This window comes from Nuphar pumila, chromosome 6 (genome assembly GCF_984573655.1).
Source record: "Nuphar pumila chromosome 6, dmNupPumi1.hap1.1, whole genome shotgun sequence".
Taxonomy (NCBI): Eukaryota; Viridiplantae; Streptophyta; class Magnoliopsida; order Nymphaeales; family Nymphaeaceae; genus Nuphar; species Nuphar pumila.
The window spans coordinates 39,879,633-39,890,136 of NC_143254.1; positions in this window are offsets into that span (position 1 = coordinate 39,879,633).

Below are 10,504 nucleotides of genomic sequence, written 5' to 3' on the forward strand. Positions count from 1 at the left end.
GGCTATTTGTTTATATTATTGTGCTAATTGTACCCACAAGAAAACACTTTTTTGCCCCCAAAAAAAAATCTGCCAATTTGCAACAAAACTAAATTCTTAGCTATCTTCTAAGAATAATCAGGGAATTAGCACGACTACAATTAACATAATCTTTGAAGAAGTGAATGCTTCTTCATACAGGTGGTCCATGAAGAGCACAACACAAATTACAGCATATTGACATTACAAGCCAACAATTGACCTCTGCTTAGTTGAGAAGCCTGCACTTTGTCTCTTCAAGCCCTACAAGTCTTTTCTTTTTTGAAAGGCAAGCTGGGGTTAGTGAGACCCCTACCAGTTATACAATTATACCATTGGGTTTTGAACCTGCAACGTCTCAACACAAGGTGACGTGCACTGGCTGCTCCTACCAGACAAGCGAAGCCCCCGTTGGTAAGCCCTACAAGTCTTGTTACAACTCAGTTGGGGGACTTGCTCCCTTCTACCTTTTCTTTTTCGTTGAGGCAAAGCTGCTGCTGCTGCCGACATTCAATTTGTTCTGATACAGAATGAAGCATTAACAGAATAAGGTACTGCCTGCACACCGTGACTACACATATATTAATGACTAATCAGTGACGAAATTACCATTTAGCAAGGTCCAGTGAATCAACATGCGATCCTGAATTTTCTTGTTCTGAACAGTATACAGTGGTTCATAATGAGATTCAAAACATATTTTCAAAAATAAAAAAGAAAAGCATAAGGCACCAAGATAGATGATTGACCGATCAATAAAGCACCATCAACACAAGTAGTCATCCAGCATTATCTACAATTTTTCTGGGGATCCAAGTTTCCATTATTATTCAGTTCATCATCCCAGACAACTTGCAGTGTGCAAGTCAACTGTGAATAGCACAACGGTAGGTGATAGGATGATAGATAGTCTCAGTAGCGGCTTTTGTAAAATTCTAGTTTGCAAGGCTCGCTGAAATAACTTAAATCTGGTGTCTCCATTAACAACCAATAAACAATAACCAAAAAGAAAAACAAGACATACACTTTCAGTAAGGAGAACACAAGTTCAACAATCCTAAAATGCTATGAGATTCTTCAATCTTTTCTTTTTGGGAGAATGAATTAAATTCTTCAGTCTTGAAGAAAAAAATGGCAACTGTCACACGGATGTAGCAAGAGATACGAACACGATAACTAAATGTCCATTGATAGAGACATCGGTTGCAACATGCTGAATAATATCTTATCATCCTTGTGACTTTAGTCTATTCTAGACGTCAATAACACTTCTAATGAAAAGCTCAAGAGGGCTTTTCAGCATGGCCCATGTCAAAGTGTAATTTACAAAACATGAAGAACTTCGAGAAACCAAACATTTTTAGATATCACAAGTAAATCAAAGATGCTTAAAAAATATCTATATGAGACAAGGGTAAGTTTACCATGCTTCAAGCTACTTGTTATTATATCAAATATTCATTTTTATATTCCAGGTAACTTGATTAATCCTCAACATTGAACAAAGAGAGTGAGGACGATGGCAGTTCGCAACTGGCAGTAAGGACAGCGAGAGAGAGAGAGAGAGAGGGCTTCTGGTGTCCTCAAAAGATGGGTGGAACGAGAGGGATTTCAGCGTCGATTAGCTCACAGTGAGAGGAAGAGGATGAGGAGAGAGAGAGAGAGAGAAAGAGAGGCACCTGTAGCTAGGGGCATAGGGCTACTGCTACTTCTTCTCCTCCTTTTCCTTAGAGTGTCAGGGATTGGGCGAGGGTGGGACCAGTAAGAGGGAGAGACGAGAGAGGGAACCCTGGTCTGGTTCCTTCTAGCATCAATGGCAGGTGAGGGCGAGAGAGAGGTCCGTACAAAAGTGCTTTTTACTTCTTCTTTTTACCATTCAAAAGCGTAACACTTGACACCGTTAACTACGACGTGGCATTCATCTGAACCTCGTAATGGTCGGCCACGATTTTTGCAAAAACTGCATGTTCAGCATGACCTGATCTGCTACCATAAAAAGATGCATAATTATCCTGAAAATGTCATCAATGACTCGTCATCAAAAGCAAACAACTTATTATCTAAAGTTGGTGGCTCTTCCCCATCTGGATAAGAAGCTAAAACTAAACTGTTGACAAACTTATAATTGCCCTTGGGTAGTTTGGTGATATGGCTGAAACCAGTCCAGATTGGCTTGGACTGAATCAAAAGGGCGTCAGCGAAGAAAGCAATGGTTTTTCATCCACTCATGGTCCATGACTATCTATCATTCATGCGTAACACCATAATAAGTCCTGGTCCTGTTGATAAAACCAACGGGGGCTCCCCCTGTCTGATAGCAGCAGCTAGTGCAAGTCATCATGTGTTGGGACGTTGCAGGTTCAAAATCCAATAGTATAGTGGTACAATTGGTCTAACAAAAAAAAAGTCCATTTTGGTAACACAAATCATTGATATATACCATGATTTGTCATTTGCCCACAAGGGCTCAGCCTTCTTTGTCAGGGGTGATTCGTAGTTTGTTACGACGACCACGGTCTAAAATTCATGAGATGCATTCCTTGCCATAAGATGGAAGCTGGGTGTGATTCCTGATGCATAGGAAGGAAGGACCTCAAGGGTTTTAAGAATGTTGTCAGTATACGTATACGTGCCTATTGGCCTGAATCGGCTGATATATAAAATAACTTAAAATTTAAAATTTTAATAGTATTTTAATAGCTTTGATATGTGTCACGTTCTGAATGCTAAAAAATAAAATTTTATATTTCAGGGGTGTAAGTTTTTTATAAAAAATAAAATTTTAAAATAATATTTTCAATAAAAACAATGTGAAAGTCATAAACCAAATACTAAAAATCGACTCGCACGAGTGATGAAGTTCGGGTCGATCTCAAGAAATAGGAGAAATATTTTGTATTTCACATAAAATTAATCTAGTTTTTATTGTCTTAAAAAATAAAAAATTAATTAATTAATTAATTAACTAAGAGTGTAGCCATCTGTGGAGGGCTTAAACAAATAAAAATAATTAAGCGACTTTATTACAAACCCAATGAATAAAATAAATCTTAAGCTAAAAAAAGAAAAAGTCTTCAGTGCTTGAGCTTCTGTCCATTTGATCTTCAATTAAACCTCTAGTCTTCTAATATTCTTGTATATTTTGGGGGCTCTCTGAGGGGTTTAATGGGGCCTTTTAAAGACCTCAGATATCTCTTTAGTGCCTCGAAAGATAGCTCTTTGCACGTCTAAATGCTTCCTTGCAAAAACACAAACACAAAACGAAACAGAACAGGACAAAACTAGACCAAAAAAACTCAAGGTTAGTTGAATAAAAATTCATCAAATAAGAATCTAAACAACTACTAATCAAACTAATTAAAACACTAAAAGACAAAAGAGCAAAATGAAATTCCACTAGAGGGGGGGGGTGAATAGTGAAATGTGAAATAGATCGATAATATAAAAATCTAAAGGCAATCAGGCACAACACAGAAAGCACAAGATTTATACTGGTTCAGTCGAGTTACTGACCTACATCCAGTCCCCAAGCAAAACACTTGAGCCTTTCACTATAAAATCTGAGTTACCGGATAAATAGTACAATCACCCTCTTTCTCAGAGGTCTACTTCTCTCAATAGAGAAGGGAAACACCCTCTTTCACAGAGGTCTACTTCTCTCAACAGAGAAGGAAAACACCCTCTTTCACAGATGTCTACTTCTCTCAACAGAGAAGGGAAACACCCTCTTTCATAGAGGTCTACTTCTCTCAACAGAGAAGGAAAATACCTTATTTCACAGAGGTCTACTTCTCTCAACAGAGAAGGAATACAGTGAATAACAGAAAGTTACAATACTTCCTATAGAACCTTCAGAAAGATATGAATGCACGAATGAAGATTCTCATAATGTTCTTTTCTTTTCACACAGATGATTCTCTTTGTCAAAGAGCTTTTCTTGACTTTTTCTCATTTCTTTTCTCTTTCTTTTTCTAGGCTATCTTTTTCAAATATAGAATAAGAAATTTTCTCTTTGTAAGCTCACATGTCTTGTTCGAAATACTATTTTGTTAGTGTATATATAGCCTTAAGAAAATAGTCGTTGCCTTTTTGAAATGAGTGTCCCTTTGAGATATGAGATGTCAAGTCATTTCAAAAACAACTTTGTGTAAAAAGATATGTGTACTACATTGCTTTTTCGAAAAGTCTTCTTTCCATAAGTGTAGCATTTGGGGTACATTATTCGTTGTTATATTTTTTAGATGCGATATAATTTGTAAAATGTCTATTCTCATAATAAATGATTTGTAGTACAGTGAACGTTGGAGTGTAAGATATCATGTAGTTTTGTCTTTACTCAATTTAATGATTTGTAGTATATTAGTATTTTTATTACAAGTCGTCACTTCTTTAGTTAAATGTATGTAAAAATAATAAATGCTTTGTTGAATACTTTATTTATAAATGGTCATTTCTCAAATGCTTTTTGAAGAGTCATTTAATGTTTACAGAAGGAATGATGACTTTAAGTAAGTCGACATTCTTGAGTGTATAAAGTAACTAAAGTATTTTCCATAATATAATAATATTTGTTTTGTTAATTCAAGATAGTCGATTATGTATTATGACTTAAATTCATTTTGTTTTTTTCTTTCATACTTGAAATCATTAGCTTTTGTTTCTTTTCAAGTTGTCTTTTTCATAAGTGCATGTTAGAATGTACAATTAATGCTTTTGAAATCATGAGCTATTATATCTTGTCAAAATACCTTTTTCATAAATGCTTGTAAGAAAGTACAATGATTTGTTTTCAAAAAGGTGTTTTTTGAAATATCGCATCCTTTTATGAAAACATATCTTTTTGTAAAATAGATGGCTTGTATGATAACGCATGTAATATGCAATATGTATGCTTCTGAAGGTTCTGTTACATATGACTCTAAAGAAAAAAAAAGTCTTCATCTTGAAGTAGCCGATCTCCTTGGATGATCTTTAAGAGTGTATGACCCATCAAGCTTTTTCTTCAGAGAGTATGATTGCACCAAAGGTTGTACTTGAGCAGGTTGTCACCATTCTTTTTAGCTGAAATAACCTTGCATCAAATACTCGTTAAATACATGACAAATCATATCCAGTCATAATATAACATTTTTCATGAAGGCATATCATCATATCATATGACAGTATATCATATTATGTATCATCAAAACATAGTTTCTCAACATTCTCCCCCTTTTTTATGATGACAAAATATGCTCCCCTTGTCAAAAAGCCATATGCATAAAAATAATAATGATATCATAAAAATGCATAAAAAACATAAAAGTTTTAAGTATTAGAGTATTTTTCTCCAACATAGGAGATAGGTTTTTCTCCTCCTTTGTCATAGACAAAAAGGAGGGGATCAGAGTATAAAAAAGTTATTACAGACCAAATAAAAGAGTTCATTCTGAATCGGATGTGGGATTGAGCTTCTGGAGTAAATCATCTTGGCCGATCTTCAAAGATGCAAAGGCTTGGTGCAGAGAAGCTTGGTTCCTTAGAAGGAGATCCTGAGTATTCTGGACGTCGACAATTGCTGAGAAGATGTCTAGTTCAGAATTTGTTGCTGGATCTGCTTCACCATGGCCTTCGTCGTTAGAATAGTGTTGAGGGGACCCTTCTTCAGGGAAGTAGGAGTCATCAAATGAATGAATGGAATAGGAGACGACATCATTTTGAAGTGGCAATTGGAAATACTGAAGAATATGGGTGATAAAATACCCGAATGGAAGAGAGCGGAAGGAACAAAAATTAATCATGTTATTGAAGATGATACTGGACCAATTTATGAGAAAATTACAGAAAATGGCATAGAGAATAAGAGAGATTCTGTTTGCCACAAATCCCTTGGATGGGTTTTTAGGGAAGACATTGGAAGAGAGGATCTGTGACAACAGCAGAGCATGAGGTTTCAAATTGCTTGTATGCCACAGGAAGTGAGTTGAACGAGTGAAGTTGAGGACTTTCTTGAACACGGTCTGATCGATAGGTACTATGTTAGGGAGTTTGATGCCATAAGAAGGAATGTTAAGAATACTGCCTAACAGAGGAATGTCGAAAGAAAAAGTTTTTCCATGGACCATGGATGTGATAGTTGACTGGTCATGGTTGACTTAAAGGTTGGTGTAGAAAATTTTGATTAGCTGAGGATAATATGACAAGGAGTTGGACGATCCTAAGATGTACACAAAGTCTTGAAGAGAGGTCTCTAGGTTGAAGGAGGTGAATGCGTTAAAATGGACTAACTTACCAGTGTGGATTGACAGAGAGTTAATGGAATGGAAGTGGTGAATGAGATCTCGATATCTCAATCCAGCTGCCTCAATCATGTTGACATCAGAAGTTCTCGAAGAAGAGGCCATTGCAAGTGATTTGAGGGAATAAAGGCTTAAAAAAATGGAGAGAGTAAGAGCTTGTAGGATGACAGAATATTTCGAATGAATTGGTGAGGAATGAAACACTTCATTAAATAGAAGGATGAAAAATATTATAATACCAAGTGAATGACAATTGAAGTGAATGAAATTTAGATTTTAGTTGAATTGAGAACTCGTGAGTTGTAACTTAAGGCTCTTGTGAATGATAGATCAAGTCATTCTTTGGAAGATTGTGTTGATGAGAGTATATTATATTAGGAAAGATGACAAGAAGAACATAGTTTCATAAATTATTTTTCTATAGAAGGAAGTTTTAATAGAAGAAAAGACCATCGTATTGTGAAATATGTCATAGTTAGAGTAAGGAGTGCTTATTGGAAGTAGTAAAAAAAATGGATGAATAAAATAGGATGAAAGAATGGAGCCAAAGAGGTGTGTGTGCCACGATGTGGATTAGGATCCATAGATTTTAAAGATTTCCATGTGAAGATGTGATGAGATGTGAGATGAATAATGGCCTAATAAAACAAAAACAAGTAAAAAAAAATTACTTAAAGAGGATAGAATCTAAATTCGTATGGGATGCATTTAGAAGAAAACAAAATAGACTCATGAGAGAAGAGTGATGATTGCTTCTATAAAAAGTAGTTTTTATGGATAGGCGTGGAAGGAGCAAGAGTTGACATAAAAAAAGAGATGATGTCATTCATAGATTTTAGAATAAGATATGAATGGAGAAGAGGACAAACATAATAGATGATCGATATGACATAAAGTAATGTCATGATTGTCTAGACAGTTTTTAAGAAACTCGATATGAAGGAGTTCCTAGTTTTCAGAGAATAAAAAATGAGGTCTTCAAATCTTGTCAAGGAGCCAAATCCGTGGTTTTGAAATGATGAAAAGGTGGATTCAAATTTTGTAGGGGAGAGAGAGAGAAAGATGTGACCCTTATAGAGATGTGACCAATGAAAAGGATAATTGATTAAAAAATAAGAGGAAAGACATATTTGTCGAAAATGAGTTTTTATAGGGATTCTTATAGAGATGCATAAAAGGTGATTTGACATAAAGTTAAATGTACTTTGAGAGAGATGATAAACAAAATAACTTGTGATGTACGTGAATACATGATAGACTCTTTTTAACTTTGAAAAAGGTGGTAAGGGGAATGAAGACAAAGCAAAAAAAATACACACTCGATTTTGATGACAGTGTAAAACGAATTTGTAAAAAAATGATTTGACATAAAGTGTTTTTACTTGTTAACCTTTAGTTAAGATAATTTTTGTTAAGTAAAGTTTGTAGTAAAATTATATTTTAATAGTTTTTAAAGGTGAACTCGAGTAAACAAATTTTACTATATCTTAATTAGTCATATGGATTAAATTCATAAATCACTTAATTTACAGATTCCTAACTCTCTTCTAATTCTTATAAAGTCTTTATTTTTAAAGGTTTAGTGAAAATGTCTGCTAATTGTTTATTAGTGGGTATAAATTCTATTTTGATTATGTTGCTTAGGACTTGTTCTCTTAAAAAGTGGTGTCTAATTTGAATGTGCTTAGTTCATGAGTGTAGAATAGGATTTTTAGATAAGTTTATAGCACTAGTAATATCACCGAAAATAGTTGTATTTTCAAATTTTAAACCAAAATCTTTTAAGGTTTGTTTCATCCAGATGACCTGTGTACATGCTAGGCTTACAACAATGTATTCAGCTTCAGTAGTTGATAATGATACACAATTTTGTTTCTTACTGAACCATGAAACTAGTGAGTGCCCTAGCATATAACATGTTTCACTTGTGCTTTTTCTGTCAGATTTACTTCCAGCGAAGTCAGCATCACTGTATGAGATTAAATCAAATGTAGATGATTTTGAATAAAATAACCCAAAATCAACTGTGTCTTTTAGATATCTCATTATTCTTTTTACAACTTTAAGATGTGATTCTTTTGGATTTGACTGAAATCTAGCACACACTGAACATGATATCTGGACGGCTAGCAGTTAAATAAAGTAGTGATCCTATCATACCTCTGTATAACTTTGTATCCACAGTCCTACCATCTTCATCTCTGTCCAATACAGTTGTTGTGCTCATAGGAGTATTCTTTGAAGCAGTTGAGTTCATGTTGAACCTCTTCAGAAGTTCATGAGCATATTTAGTCTGATTGATGAAGACTCCATCATTGGTTTGCTTAATATGCAGTCCAAGAAAGTAGGTGAGTTCTCCCATCATACTCATTTTGAATTCTTTCTGCATGGACTTAGAAAAATCTTCATAAAGACTGTTGTTAGTAGATCCAAAGATGATATCGTCCACATATATTTGAACGATTAGGGTATGATCATTCACTATTTTTATAAATAAGGTCGAATCTGCTTTGCCTACAGAAAATCCGGTTTTTAATAAAAAAGTTTTAAGTCTGTCATACCAAGCACGAGGTGCTTGTTTTAAACCATATAAAGCACATTTTAGTTTGAAAACATGATCCGAAAATTATTCATTTTCAAAACCTGAGGGTTGTTTTACATACACTTCTTTATTTATAAAACCATTTAGAAAGGCACTTTTAACATCCATTTGATATAGTTTGAAATCCATATAGCTTGCATATGCTAAAAGCATTCTTATAGATTCAAGTCTAGCAACAAGAGCAAATGTTTCATCAAAATCAATACCTTCCTCTTGGTTGTATTCTTGAGCCACTAGCCTTGCCTTGTTTCTTACAACATTACATGTTTCATCCAGCTTGTTTCTGAAGATCCATCTTGTCCCAATGATTTGATGATATTTTGGTCTTGGTACAAGATCCCAGACATCACTTCTTTGGAACTGATTTAGTTCTTCAGTCATGGCTAGCATCCAGAACTCATCAATGATAGCTTCATCAATCTTCTTTGGTTCAAGTTGAGAGATGAATGTCATGTTTGCAATCCGTTCCAGCTGAGCTCTAGTTTGAACCGCCTTGGTCAGGTCTCCCAAAATCTTCTTTTGAAGATGATCTCTGATTTCAGCAAATGTTCTTTGAAGATCATCTTCATTTGGTTTAGCTGTGTTATCTAAAAAAAAATCTGTACTTTCAAGATCATCATCGTTAGTCTGCTTATGAACAGATTGATTAATAGATTCACAAAAACTGACATGCATAGATTCTTCAATAGTATTTGAACTCTTATTAAAAACTCAATATGCTTTACTATGACTTGAATATTCTAAGAATATGCCTTCGACAGATTTAACATCAAATTTATCAAGGCTATCTTTTGTGTTAAGGATAAAGCATTTACACACAAAGACTTTAAAATAGTCTATCCTTGGAGTTCTGTCATAGAATAATTCATAAGAAGTTCTATTTAATAAGGGTCTGACAAGAACTCTATTTGCTATATAGCATGCAGTATTAACAACTTCTGCCCAAAAATATTTAGCAAGATTATTATGTTGGAGCATAGTTCTAGCAGATTCCTGAAGGGTTCTATTCTTTCTTTCTACCACACCATTTTGAGGTGCAGCTCTAGGAAAGGCAAAGTTATGTGAAATACCATGCAAGTTACAAAAATTTACAAAAAGATCATTGTCAAATTTTCCTCCATGGTCACTACGAATTTCGATAATAGTAGACGATTTTTCATTTTGTAACTTTTTACATAAAATTTTAAATTCATAAAACGTATCACTTTTGTTTTTCAAAAATATTACCCAAGTAAATCTTGAGTAATCATCTACAATGACAAAAGCATATTTATTATGATTAAAACTAGCTACCCTAGAAGGACCAAAAAGATCCAAGTGGAGAAGCTCTAAAGGTCTTTTACTTGAAACAATATTTTTTGATTTGAAAGATGATTTAGACAATTTTCCTAATTGACATGCATCACAGAAATAGTCATTTTTAAATAATATTTTAGGTAACCCACGTACCAAATTGTTTTTAGCTAATTTAGACATATATTTAGAGTTAACATGACCCATTCTCATGTGCCATAGATTTTGAGTGTCATTGTTAGCTATAAGGCAATGTTCAGTAATATTCTCTAGGTATAATTCATATATATTATTTCTTCTTATACCTTTTAAA